At 48.5% G+C, this 13,815-nt stretch overlaps 1 protein-coding gene across 1 annotated transcript in view; it reads right to left on the reverse strand.

Moving 5' to 3' along the window:
• LOC147105519 (tyrosine-protein phosphatase non-receptor type substrate 1-like) overlaps positions 1-13,815 on the reverse strand; it is a 191,153-nt gene that overhangs the window by 62,494 nt on the left and 114,844 nt on the right. The gene's annotated exons all lie outside the window — the stretch shown is intronic.

Here is a 13,815-nt window from a genome sequence, read left to right on the forward strand (position 1 = left end):
ATGCTAATGAGCAGAATGTTGAACGTTTTTGGACACCGCGGGCGCGATTTTTGTCCAGCCGAAACATAAATACGCTTACAACCGTTTTGGAACGGTAAGCTTTCTTTTGACGTAACGCACGCGTAGGTATGCTCTATGACTTTCGAGCGCATAGCCGGACAGACGCACACCCGAGGACAGACAGACAGACAGACAGATAGACAGACAGACAGACAGACAGACAGAATGATCCGTTTATATATATACTAGCTGGAGTGCCTGGCGGTGCCGAGGCTTTTTCGAGGGCATGTTGTTGTTGGAAGAGAGAGAGAGAGCGACTGGGGGGAAGAGAGAGAGCGACTGGGGGGAAGAGAGGGCGGGGAGGGAGAGGGCGGGGTGGGGCAGGGCGGGGCGGGGAGGGCGGGGAGGGAGAGGGCGGGGAGGGGGAGGGGAGGGGGAGGGGGAGGGGGGATGGAGGGGAGGGGGAGGGGGAGGGGAGGAGGGAGGGAGAGGGGAGAGGGAGGGGGAGGGGAGTGGGAGAGGGGGTGGGGGAGAGAGGGGGGAGGGGGGAGAGAGGGGGGGAGGGGGGAGGGGGGAGAGGGGGTGACGGGGGAGGAAGGAGGGGGGAGGAGGGGGGGAAGGGAGGGAGGGGAGGAGGGGGGAAGGGAGAGAGGGAGGGAGGGGTGGAGGAGGGGGGGAGTGGGAGGGAGAGGAGGGGGGTGAGTGAGACAGAGGGATGTAGAGAGAGAGGGCGAGTGGCCCGTGGCCGCAAATGGAGCCAAGCCCCGAGAACAGGCATGAGCCGGCTTGAGGCTGACAGACGGCCATGCCCGGTTGCCGGGGTAACCCTTCCCCCCCTTCCGAGCCCCCGTCCTCCCGAGCACCGGCCGCGTCGCCCCGCCCCGCACTCCACTCCCGAGAGCCCCGCCCGCCCCGCAGTCCCGAGAGCCCCGCTCTCCGAGCCCCGCCCCGCTCTCCGAGCCCCGGCCGAGCCGGCTTGAAGTCCACCGATTGCGGCTGTGCGAGACAGCCGGCGGGCCCGGTTGCCAGGGTAACCCTTGACGCTCACCAAGCCCCGCCCCCGGCCGAGCCAGAGAGAGAGACGCCGCGTCTCAGCTGCTCCTGCTGCGCGTGCGTGCACCCTTTAGTAAGGTAGCAGCGCTGGGCTGAGGCCCGCCCCTCCAGCCTTCGAGTGGGGCCGGGAGGTGGCTAGCTCGGGCGTGGGTGTGGAGGAGAGGCTTCGGCTTCGAGGCCTACCTGGAAAAACGGGGAAAGGTAGGAAAATTAATGAGATTAGATAAGTTAATGACTTTCTAAATCATTTTTTTAAAAAACAATATGTGTTTTACGCCCTGTAACTTTCGAGCGCATAGCCGCCCAGACGCACACGTGACACAGACAGACAGAAGGACAGAAGGACAGACAGAAGGACCGATTTATATATATAGATAATAATAATAGTAGATAGATAAAGCGCTTCGTCTGTCTGTGTTCCGTTTGTCTGTCCGGCTATACACTCTCAAGTTATATAGCGTACCTACACGTCCGTTACATCCAAAGAAAGCTTACGATTCCAGAACGATCATAAGCATATTTACTTTTCGGTCGGACAAATATTGTTCGCACCTTATACAAAAAACCTTCAAAATTCCATTCATTATCCACTCATTAGCATTGACTGACGTCAAGTTTGACCAATCCTGTGCCGTCATCATTCACCAATCCTACAGTTCAGTCACCTGTTGGTTGACCAATCGGTGTGTATGTGGGCGGGACTAATTGTTTTCAACTCAGTGATCTGGCAGCCATTGCCTCAAGCTAAAAACCCCATTGCCTCAACCTAAAAATATGCTTATCGAGGTTAGTATTTTTTTTTGAAAAAGATTTACCAAAAATGTTTTATAAGTACTTTAACTTTCATCTTTTAAGGTAATAAAAGCTAGAACTGTTTAGCTTAAAAAACAGTGCAAAATGGGCCTAGGCTTCTCCAACTGCCGACAGACCAAATCCAGTCCCAGGCTTCCGGCCCACACATCGACCAGGCCCGAGAGGGGGGACAGACAGAGGCAAGGAGACCGCGCAGCACAAAATTGCCCTCGCACCGCGGGGCACCCCTGCTAGTTATAAAATAAATTCACAGGACAGAAACTTTATGACTTTAAATGAGTATCAAGATAGGTATGGATTGACTGGTCCAAATATCACCCACCCTCTAACCCTGCTACACCTGCTGACCAGACCCCAGTTTGTCTCGCCTTGTGCAGCACTATGTGAGATTGACTATATTTTATAACACTTACCTTAACTTTTAAGAAATGGTTGATGCAGACGTATATAATATAAACAGAGCCAGTGACTTATGATATGATGCGCTACAGCAAAATCAATTTATACTTATATAGCGCCTTTAACGTAGTAAAACGTCCCGAGGCACTTCATATGTGTAACATAGGACAAAAAATTTGACACCGAGCCACAGAAGGTGAAATTAGGGCAGGTGACCAAAAGCTTCATCAAAGAGGCAGGTTTTAAGGAGCGTCTTTAAGGAGAAAACAGAGGTAGAGAGGCAGAGGGGTTTCGGTAGGGAATTCCAGAGCTTAGGGCCTAGGCAACAGAAGGCATGACCAACAATGGATGAGCGATTAAAATCAGGAATGCTCAAGAGGGTCGAATTAGGGGCAGCGCAGATATCTGGGGGTGGGGGTGGGGCTGGAGGAGATTACAGAGATAGGGAGGAGCGTGGCCATGGAGTGATTTGGAAACAGGATGAGAATTTTGAAATCGAGGTGTTGCGTAGCTGGGAGCCAATGTAGGTCAACGAGCACAGAGGTGATGGGTGAATGGGACTGGTGTGAGTTAGGACATGGGCAGCCGAGTTTTGGATGGCCTCAAGTTTACATAGGGTAGAATGTGGGAGGCCAGCCAGGACAGCGTTAGCATAGGCAAGTCAAGAGTTAACAAGGCATGGATGAGATTTTCAGCAACCGATGAGCTGAGCTAAGGGCGGCGACAGCGATGTGATGGAGGTGGAAATAGGCAGTCTTAGTTAAGCAATGGGTATGTGGTCGGAAGCTCAATTCCTGGTCAAATATGACACCAAGGTTGTGAACAGTGTGGTTCAGCCTCAGGCAGAAGCTAGGGTGAGGGTTGGAGTCAGTGGCTCAGGAACGGAGTTTGTGGTGGGAACCGTAAACAATGGCTTCAGTCTTCCAAATATTTAACTGGAGAAAATTTCTGCTCACCCAGAACTGGATGTCGGAAAAGCAGTCTGACAATTTAGAGAACGTGGAGGTGTCGAGAGAAGTGGTAGTGAGGTAGTGCTGGGTGTCTTCAGCGTACATGTGGACACTGATGCTGTGTTTTCTGATGATGTTGCCAAGGGGCAGCATGTAGATGAAAAATCGGAGGGGACTAAGGATAGATCCTTGGGGGACATCAGGGGTAACGATGCGAGAGCGGGAAGAAAAGCCATTACAGGTGATTATTTGGATATGATAAGATAGATAAGAATGGAACCAGGGGAGTGCAGTCACACCCAACTGGAGGATGGTGGAGAAGGATGGAGTTGTGAACCATGTCAAAGGCTGCAGACATGCCAAGAAGAACGAGGAAGGATAGTTTACTTTTGTCTCAGTCAGTCACAAAGGATGTAATTTTTTACTTTGATGACAGCTGTTTCGGTACCATGGCAGGGGCGGAAACCTGATTGGAGGGATTCAAACAAGAAGTTGCAGGAAAAATGGACATGCATTTGGGAGACACATTCAAGGGCTTTGGAGAGGAAAGGGAGGTTGGCGAAGGGGTGGTAGTTTGCAAGGACGGAGGTTTCAAGGGTTGGTTTTTCGAGCAGAGAGGTGATTTGAGGGGGAGGGGTACAGTACCTGAGTAGAGAGTACCGTTAGCAATGACAGCTAACATGGGAGCTGGAAACTGAAGTTGGGTGGTCAACAGTTTGGTGGGAATAGGGTCGAGGGAGCAGAAGTGGATCTCATGAACAAGATAATCACGGAGATGTCATGAGGGGAGATGGCAGAGCAACTAGAGAAAGATGTGAGTTCAGGGCTAGGGCAGGGGGAAATCTTAGAGGAAGCTTGGCCTGGTAGGCTAGGGGAAGGAACGGAAGTGGCAGAAGCAGCTGAACAGATGGTGTCAATCTTAGAGACAAAGAAGGCCATGAGCTCCTCAAACGTGTTGTCAGAATTGAGGGTGGAGGAGACACGGGAGAGGGGTTTAACAGGATGCGCAGTTGTCACCGGTGAAGGCACTGCTTCAGCGATTAGCAGTGGCGAATAGAAGCCAGGGTTTATCTTTGCATTCCAGATAGAAGATAGTAGAAAACTGCTAATGTAACACTGTTATTTAAGAAGGGAAGTAGGCAAAAAGCTGGAAACTATAGACCAGTTAGCCTAACATCTGTGGTTGGCAAAATGTTGGAGTCCATTATTAAGGAAACAGTAACAGAGCATTTGGATAAACATAATTTAATAGGACAGAGTCAGCATGGTTTTACGAAGGGGAAGTCATGTTTGACAAATTTGCTCGAATTCTTTGAGGATGTAACATATATGGTGGATAAAGGGGAACCAGTGGATGTAGTGTATTTTGGACTTCCAAAAGGCATTTGACAAGGTTCCACACAAAAGCTTACTGATCAAGATAAAAAATCACGGGATTGGGGGTAACATACTGGCATGGGTGGAAGATTGGCTATCTAACAGAAAACAAAGAGTTGGGATAAATGGTTCATTCTCAGGCTGGCAATCAGTAACTAGTGGTGTTCCGCAGGGGTCAGTGCTGGGACCCCAACTCTTTACAATCTATATTAACGATTTGGAGGAAGGAACCGAGTGCAACATATCCAAGTTTGCCGACGATACAAAGATGGGAGGGAAAGGAGTGAGTGAGGAGGACATAAAAAACCTGCAAAAGGACATAGACAGGCTAAGTGAGTGGGCAGAGATTTGGCCGATGCAATATAATGTTGGAAAGTGTGAGGTTATGCATTTGGCAGAAAAAATCAAAGAGCAAGTTATTATCTAAATGGAGAGAAACTGCAAAGTGCTACAGTACAAAGGGATCTGGGGGTCCTGGTGCATGAAACACAAAAAGTTAGTATGCAGGTGCAGCAGGTGATCAGGAAGGCCAATGGAATCTTGGCTTTTATTGCAAGGTGGATGGAGTATAAAAACAGGGAAGTCTTGCTGCAGTTATACAGGGTATTGGTGAGGCCACACCTGGAATACTGCGTGCAGTTTTGGTTTCCATATTGAAGAAAAGATATACTTGCTCTCGAGGCGGTTCAGAGAAGGTTCACTCGGTTGATTCCAGAGATGAGGGGGTTGACGTATGAGGAAAGGTTGAGTAGGTTGGGACTCTACTCATTGGAGTTCAGAAGAATGAGAGGCGATCTTATCAAAGCATGTAAGATTGTGAGGGGCTTGATTGGGTGGATGCGGTGAGGATGATTCCACTGATGGGTGAGATTAGAACTAGGGGGCATAATATTAGAATAAGGGGCTGCCCTTTCAAAACTGAGATGAGGAGAAACTTCTTCACTCAGAGGGTAGTAAATCTATGGAATTTGCTACCCCAGAGAGCTGTGGAAGCTGCAACATTAAATAAATTTAAAATGGAGATAGACATTTTCCTAGCAGATAAGAGAATTAGGGGTTATGGGGAGAGGGCAGGGAAGTGGGCGTGAGTCTAGATTCAGATCAGCGATGATCCTATTGAATGGCGGAGCAGGCCCGAGGGGCTGTATGGCCTACTCCTGCTCCTATTTCTTATGTTCTTATATTAAAGGCGCTATAAACTACAGATTGTCCTTGTAGTTGGATCCTATGGGGGGTTCTGGTTTTGATTGGTGGCATTCGCTGCTCTCCACACTTGACCAAATCCATCAGATAAACTGAGTGATTATTTAAATGAAGCGGGAGGGTATAGGTAATAATTTGTGATGTAACGCACAAAGCCTTAAATACATTTTTAAGTGTGGCGTCCATAGACACGTGCAATATGAGGGCCCTTTAGAATACCCTTCAAATCACGGTGAAGCCTTCCGTGCACTCGAATGAGAAGATTACCGTGCACTTTTTGTAACATATTTTTGCCGATTAAGCTCTTGATCTGGAAGCTCATTAGATACACTTTTTAAAAATGTAGCTAATATATCCACTATCAAAACAATATGCATGGGTTAATCAAGGCTTCCACTATTTGGCTCCAATTGGGAGAAATTCGTTGCCTTAGCTCATCCAGGGGGCACTGATGTGGTGCAAATGCGGGCGGCGGTAGTACCGACACCCACCAACTTGAGGTGGAGGTTTGCGGCGGTGGTAGTCAATAGCGCCACAATCTCCTGCGCTCTGAGGTCACAACGTCATCCAGGCGTGCAGCGCCTCGGTAGCGCCCCAGCCCTGAAATTCACTCTCGGCCCCTGCCTGAGCACCTGCCATTAGCAAGGACAGGTAGAGGAGGTGGTATGCAGTCGGCTGAGCGCTGGAGGAGCCTATATAAAGGCGTCAACGTCAGGTTCTTTTTCAGTCGACATAGGCAAACAGGCGTTTTGAGCGAGTTCAGCGTTTTCCACTTGAAGGAGTCTTCTGCCTCAGAAAATGCTATCACTTCCATTTTGTTGAGGTTTAAAAGTGCAACATTTCAATAATGTAATGGAGGCTGTTCTGGCACTGGCACTGGCCCTTGCCCTCCAGCGTCAATGTTAGAGGCAGCGGAGGCAGAGAGAAAGATTGCAAAATGTGGCCAGAGGGAGGAGCCAACAGGGCTCTAAACAGGAGGACTTACCCTCCCATGGTATTCTGGCAGCATTTCTCATACATCAATCTCACTGAGGAGCAGTGTCTTAGAAGGCTTCGCTTCACCAAGGACCTGGTCAGGGATTTCTGTCACCTCCTGCAGCCAGACCTCGAGACTCACTTTAGGACCACCACGGCTCTCTCAGTGGCAGCCAAGGTGACCATTGCCCTCAATTTCTACACCAGCAGATCATTCCAATATACAATAGGCGACATATCCAAAATAGCACAGTTTGCCATTCATTGCTGCACCCGTGAGGTCACAGGTGCTCTCTACAGAAGGAGAAGGGATTACATTTCCTTTCCCATGACCAGAGAGAAGCAGCATGAGCATTCATGTGGCTTTGGCAGGGTAGCGGGCTTCCCCATGGTGTAGGGAACCATTGACTGCACCCATGTGGCTTTGCGGGCACCTCATAACAATCCTGATATATTCTGTAACCATAAAGGCTACCACTCACTTAATGTGCAGTTGGTGTGTGACCACACACAGCACATACTCACCATCAATGCCCACTATCCTGGCAGCAGCCACGATGCCTTTATCCTGTGCCTGCTCTGTTCCAGTCACCACATCAAGTTTGTGGATGGCTGCTGGGAGGCAAGGACTATCCACTCTCCACCTGGATCATGACTCCCCACAACAATCCCAACACTCATGCCCATTACTCATACAGTGAGCCATGCTGCCACCAGGAACATAATTGAGCAGACCATCGGAGAGCTCAATCAATGGTTCAGCTGCCTTGCCCACTCAGGAGGAGCCCTCCAATACTCGGCTGAGCGGATGTCTCTTTTCATCATCGTCTGCGGCATGCTGCACAACTTGGCCATCATGAGGGTGCAGCCATTACCACCAGGCATAGCCACACCACCTCAGGATTAGGAAGAGGGTGTTGAGGAGGAGGAGGATGAGGATGAGGAGGAGGACGAGGAGGAACAGGAGCACGAACAGCAGCGATGGAGGAGCCAGCCAATCCATCAGCCTTGTGGAAGGGTGACCCATGACTTTGGTTCCAATGAATTCGAGATCACTTCGCAGCTGCTCATCCAGTCCCCATCATTCCATCAATTTCTCATTCCATTCCACACCCCAAAGCTGAAATGAGACACAGTAACATCTCTGTGAGATTTCATAATAAATTTATCCAATTCAATAACCACATATATACAACAAGAATATTAACTAAAGACCCTTGTGCAAACCGTTATTTGCCCTCTTCATAGTGCGTTTCCCTAATCTGCTGCTCCTACGTCGTGTCTCCCCAGTGGTTGCAGCAGAGCTGGTGGAAGGCTGCTGACTGTCGGTGCCAGAGACTGCAGGTGGCCGTGCAGGACGTCCTCGACCAGCCCTTGGCCTGGAAGGCCCAGCAGTACATTGCACCACCTCAGGATGGGCAGCATCAGAAATGCCTGGCTGGATGACAGGAAGCAGCAAGGGAAATGGCAGAATTGCAGTGATGGGAGCAATAAGGCTGCCATCCTGAGAGAGGGAAGCAGGTTCCTGTTCCACTGGCACACCCCCAGTGCAGCACCTCAGCATCCCTACCAAGCTGCTGCAACACAACTTACTGGGCAGCTGCGACACCGTGAAATCCCCAGTGGACTGAGATGGACCCAGCGATGTTAGCAGCAGTCAGACTGCATGAGAGCAGTCTGAGAATCGATGGCATCAACCATTGACTGCATTACAGCAATACGCTGCTGTGTGGCCTCCGCCTGTACTGCAATGGATGCTGCCACATCGCCCATGACACGCGGCATGACATCTGGGTCTCCATGATCTCTCAGGGAGTCCAATATCCTTTGCAGACTGCCAAGGGTGGGCTCCATGGTATGCGTAGAGCTCTGTGCAATGTTGGAGTGGGCTCCTCCATACTCCTTACCATTGCTGACAGCCTCTCATCACTCGTGCCACTGCACCTATCATCTCACTGTGCATGCCCATCACCCTTCTTGTGAATGCCTCCACACCAATGTCCTCATCTGAGTCCTGCACAGCAGAACTCATGTGCGAATTTGTCCTATTGGGAGATGGCTCCCTAGCTAACCTTTTCCCCTGGCCATGCTTAAGCCTGCTCGTCCCCAGTGCATCACCCAGTGCATACCCCTCTACTAAACTTGCCTCTAAAGATTGCGTAGTGCCAGTAGCTGAGATGGTGCCTACGGCTGAGAGATGCAGTGGTGCGCTGCTTTACTCCTCCTCCTCTTCTCCTTCCTCACTTTCAGAGGGAGGCTCAGGGATAGGCTGGTCATCTGGTTGCTGATTCTCTGAAAGCATAAAGGCACAAGACTTGCGTTAAGGTGAGGGCAGGGGGGCAGGAAGGGTACAAGGAATGCAGACAGTATCAGGAGCTGGAAAGTGGGAAAGGCTTGTGCTGTAAGTGAGAAGTGGGATGAGACAAGGAGAGGGGATAAACATATGGTTGTTGCCCCCAAGGGGTTTGATGTTGCCGAAGGCCATGGAGCCCACCACCTGCTGCCCATTGAGTAGCAGCACTCGCTCCTCCAGGTCTGAAAGCTGCTGCAGCTGCGCAGCAACCATGCCTGTTCTCTGGTGCGCCCTCCAATTATGGACCATCTTGGCCTGAATGATAAACGAATGTGCGTGAGGCAGAGTCCAGCTACGTGTTTGGTAGGTATGACTGTCGTAGTTGAATAGCTGCGATTGTAGGCAAGGCATGAGATGTGGATGTGACTTTAAGTAGGCGCAGATGCTTGGTGGGTGAGTGGTGAGGGTGTGGTGGCTTGTGCTGTGCAGTTTGTACAGACTGATGTTTTGATGCTAGCATGTAGGACCTTTTGAAGCATCTACTCACCTTGACCACCCGAGTTAGGTCGTTGAAATTGTTCCGGCACTGTGTCAGGCTGGGGGTGACCACACTGCGGGCCGAGACTGCCTGGGCCACTTCCCTCCACATTGCCCTGAAGACCTGGGACAATAACTTCCTGCCAGTGTTCAGGAACCGCACAGCCCTCCTTCGCTCCACTCCCACAATCAATGCTTCCAATGCCTCGTCCGCGATGTGATGAGCTCTCTCCCTGGTAGTTGGATCAGCCATCAGGATCAGGGAATTGATTTGCTTGAAGTTCGCCCTCACAGCAAGCACTGCTGATAACGAGGATCTGCACAATGATGCAACCGTCCCTTTCAGAGCTGGAAGGAGCAAGCGTGAACTATCATTCCTGATTGTGCTGCACCTGAAATTAATTATCGATCTGCTAGTAGTGCCACTGTAGCGCTCTACTGAAGCCATTAGTGCTTGAGTTCGCGCTCCAGCTCTTTCCTGGAGAGCTAAAAGCCAATTTAGGGGAATCTCAAAATCATTAGCGTCTGGAGCTAATTCTTCACGATTTCAAAATCAGCGCCCCAAATGGGGCAGTAACGATTTTCTCACCCCAATTATTTTAGTCAGGACCCGCTGGAAGCGGGAAATTGTATTTGCAAAGATTCCCTGGCCCGAAGCACATATCATAGAAACATAGAAACATAGAAGATAGGAGCAGGAGTAGGCCATTCAGTCCCTCGAGCCCGCTCTGCCATTCAGTGAGATCATGGCTGATCATCCAAATTCAGTACCCTGTCCCTGCCTTCTCTCCATATCCCTTGATCCCTTTAGCCTTAAGAAATATATCCAACTCCTTCTTGAATATATTTAATGAATTGGCCTCTACTGCCTTCTTTGGTACAGAATTCCACAGGTTCACCACTCTCTGGGTGAAGAAATTCCTCCTTATCTCTGTCCTAAATGGCTTACCCCTTATGCTTAGACCGTGACCCCTGGTTATGGGCTCCCCTGCCATCGGGAACACACTTCCAGCATCTAGTATGTCTAGTCCTGTTAGAATTTTATAAGTTTCGATGAGATCCCCTCTCATTCTTCTAAACTCCAGCGAGTACAAGCCCAATCGACCCAATCTCTCCTCATACGTCATTCCTGCCGTCCCAGGTATCAGCCTGGTGAATCTTCGTTGCACTCCTTCCATGGCAAGCACATCCTTCCTCAGATAAAGCGACCAAAACTGCACACAATACTCAAGATGTGGTCTCACCAAGGCGCTGTACAACTGCAGCAAGACATCCTTGCACCTGTACTCAAACCCTCTCGCTACGAATGCCAACATACCATTTGCTTTCTTAGCTGCACCTGCATGCTTACTTTCAGCGACTGGTGCACAAGGACGCCCAGGTCTCGTTGCACTTCCCCTTCTCCCAATCTATTGCTATTCAGATAATAACCTGCCTTCCTGTTTTTGAAACCAAAGTGGATAACCCCGCATTTATTCACGTTATGTTACATCTGCCATGCTTCTGACCAATCATCCAAACTGTCCAAATCATACTGGAGTTTCTTGGTATCCTCCTCACAGCACACACACACACACAGCTTTGTGTCATCTGCAAACTTGGAGATATTACATCTAGTTCCCTCGCCCAGATCATTAATATATATTGTGAATAGCTGGGGTCCAAGAACCAATCCCTGCGGTACCCCTCTAGTCACTGCCTGCTACTCGGAAAAAGAGCCGTTTATTCCAACTCTTTGCTTTCTGTCTGCCAACCAGTTCTCTATCCAATCAATACCTTGCCCCCAATCCCATGTGCCATAATTTTACATGCTAATCTCTTATGCAGGACCTTATCAAAAGCCTTTTGAAAATCCAAATACAGCACATCCAATGGTTCGCCCTTATCTACTTTACCAGTTACATTCTCAAAAAATTCCAGTAGATTAGTCAAGCACGATTTACCTTTTATTAATCCATGTTGACTTTCTACGATACGGTCACTTTTTTCCAAGTGCTCTGCTATTAAATCCTTTATAATGGACACTAGCATTTTCCCCACTACGGATGTCAGGCTTACCGGTCTGTAATTCCCCGTTTTCTCTCTACCACCCTTTTTGAACAGTGGGTTAACATTAGCTACCCGCCAATCCATGAGTACTGTTCCAGAGTCTATCGAATTTTGGAAGATGACCAGCAATGCATCTACTATTTCTAGGGCCACTTCCTTAAGTATGCTCAGATGTAGGTTATCAGGCCCTGGGGATTTATCGGCCCTCAATCCGATCAATTTCCCTAACACCATTTCCCTACAAATACTGATTTCTATCAGTTCCTCCCTTTCATTAGACCCTATGTTCCCCGACATCTTTGGGAGGTTATTTGTGTCCTCCTTTTTGAAGACAGAACCAAAGTATGTATTTAATTGTTATGCCATTTCTTTGTTCCCCATTATAAATTCCCCTGATTCTGTCTGCAAGGGACCTACGCTTGACTTCATCAATCTTTTTCTCCTCACATGTCTATAAAAGCTTTTACATTCAGTTTTTATGTTCTCTGCAAGCTTACTCTCATACTCTATTTTCCCCCTCTTAATTAATCTCTTTGTCCTCCTTTGTTGAATCCTAAAGTGCTCCCAATCCTCAGGTTTACTGCTTTTTCTGGCCAATTTATATGTCCTCTCCTTGGATCTTATGCTATCCCTAATTTCCCTTGTTAGCCACGGTTGAGTCACCTTTTCTTGTTTTATTTTTATACCAAACTATAGAGCTATAGTAATAGGGGATTCTATTGTAAGGGGAGTAGATAGACGTTTCTGCGGCCGCAAACAAGAATCCAGGATGGTGTGTTGCCTCCCTGGTGCAAGGGTCAAGGATGTCTCAGAGTGGCTGCAGAACATTTTGGAATGGGAGGGTGAACAGCCAGTTGTCGTGGTGCATAAAGGTAACAACGATATAGGTAAAAAACGGGATGACGTCCTAAAAGCTGAATATATGGAGTTAGGAGGTAAATAAAAAAATATGACCGCAAAGGTAGTAATCTCAGGATTGCTATCAGTGCCATGTGCTAGTCAGAGTAGAAATAGAAGGATTTTTCAGATGAATATGTGGATAGAGGATTGGTGCAACGGGGAGGGATTCAAATTCCAGGGACATTGGCACCGGTTCTGGGGGAGGTGGCACCAGTACAAAATGGACGGTTTGCACCTGGGCAGGACCGGGACTGATGTCCTAGGGGGAGTGTTTGCTAATACTCTGGGGGAGGGTTTAAACTAAAATGGCAGTGGGTTGGGAACCTGAGCAGGGAGACAGAGGAAAGGGAAACAAGGATAAAAGCAAAAGACAGGAAGGAGAAAAACAAAAGTGGCAGTCAGAGAAATCAAGGGTTTAAATGAAGCATGGTCACAGTAAATAATAATTCTAAAAGATCTAAGAGCGTTAAAAAAACAAGCTTGAAGGCTTTGTGTCTTAATGCGAGGAGCATTCGTAATAAGGTGGATGAATTAGCTGCGTAAATAGACGTAAACAAATATGATATGATTGGGATTACGGAAACATGGCTCCAGATTGGCCAAGGCTGGGAACTCAACATCCAGGGGTATTAAATATTCAGGAAAGATAGGCAAAAAGGAAAAGCAGGGGGGGTAGCATTGCTGGTTAAATAGGGGATTAACACAATTGACGGGAAGGATATTAGCTCTGATGATGTGGAATCTGTATGGGTAGAACTGAGAAATGCCAAGGGGCAGAAAACGTTAGTGGGAGTGGTATATAGACCTCCAAACAGTAATGCGGAGGTCAGGGGTGGCATTAAATGGGAAATTAGAGAAGTGTGCAATAAGGGCACAGCAGTTAACATGGGTGACTTTAATCTACATTTAGATTGGGCTAACCAAATTAGTAACAATACTGTGGCGGAGGATTTCCTGGAGTGTATACGGGATGGTTTCCTGGACCAATATGTCAAGGAACCAACTAGAGATCAGGCCATCTTAGATTGGGTATTATGTAATGAGAGAGGATTAATTAGCAATCTTGTTGTGCGAGGCCCCTTGGAGCAGAGCGATCATAATATGATAGAAATCTTCATTAACATGGAGAGTGAAATAGTTGACTCAGAGACTAGGGTCCTGAATTTAAATAAAGGAGACTATGATGGTATGAGGTGCGAGTTGGGTAGGATTGATTGGGGAATGTCACTCAAAGGGTTGACGGTGAATGAGCAATGGCAAACATTC

The sequence above is a fragment of the Somniosus microcephalus genome, chromosome 17 (assembly GCF_052327205.1).
Source record: "Somniosus microcephalus isolate GS21.2 chromosome 17, FLI_Smic_1.0, whole genome shotgun sequence".
In the NCBI taxonomy this organism is placed as follows: domain Eukaryota; kingdom Metazoa; phylum Chordata; class Chondrichthyes; order Squaliformes; family Somniosidae; genus Somniosus; species Somniosus microcephalus.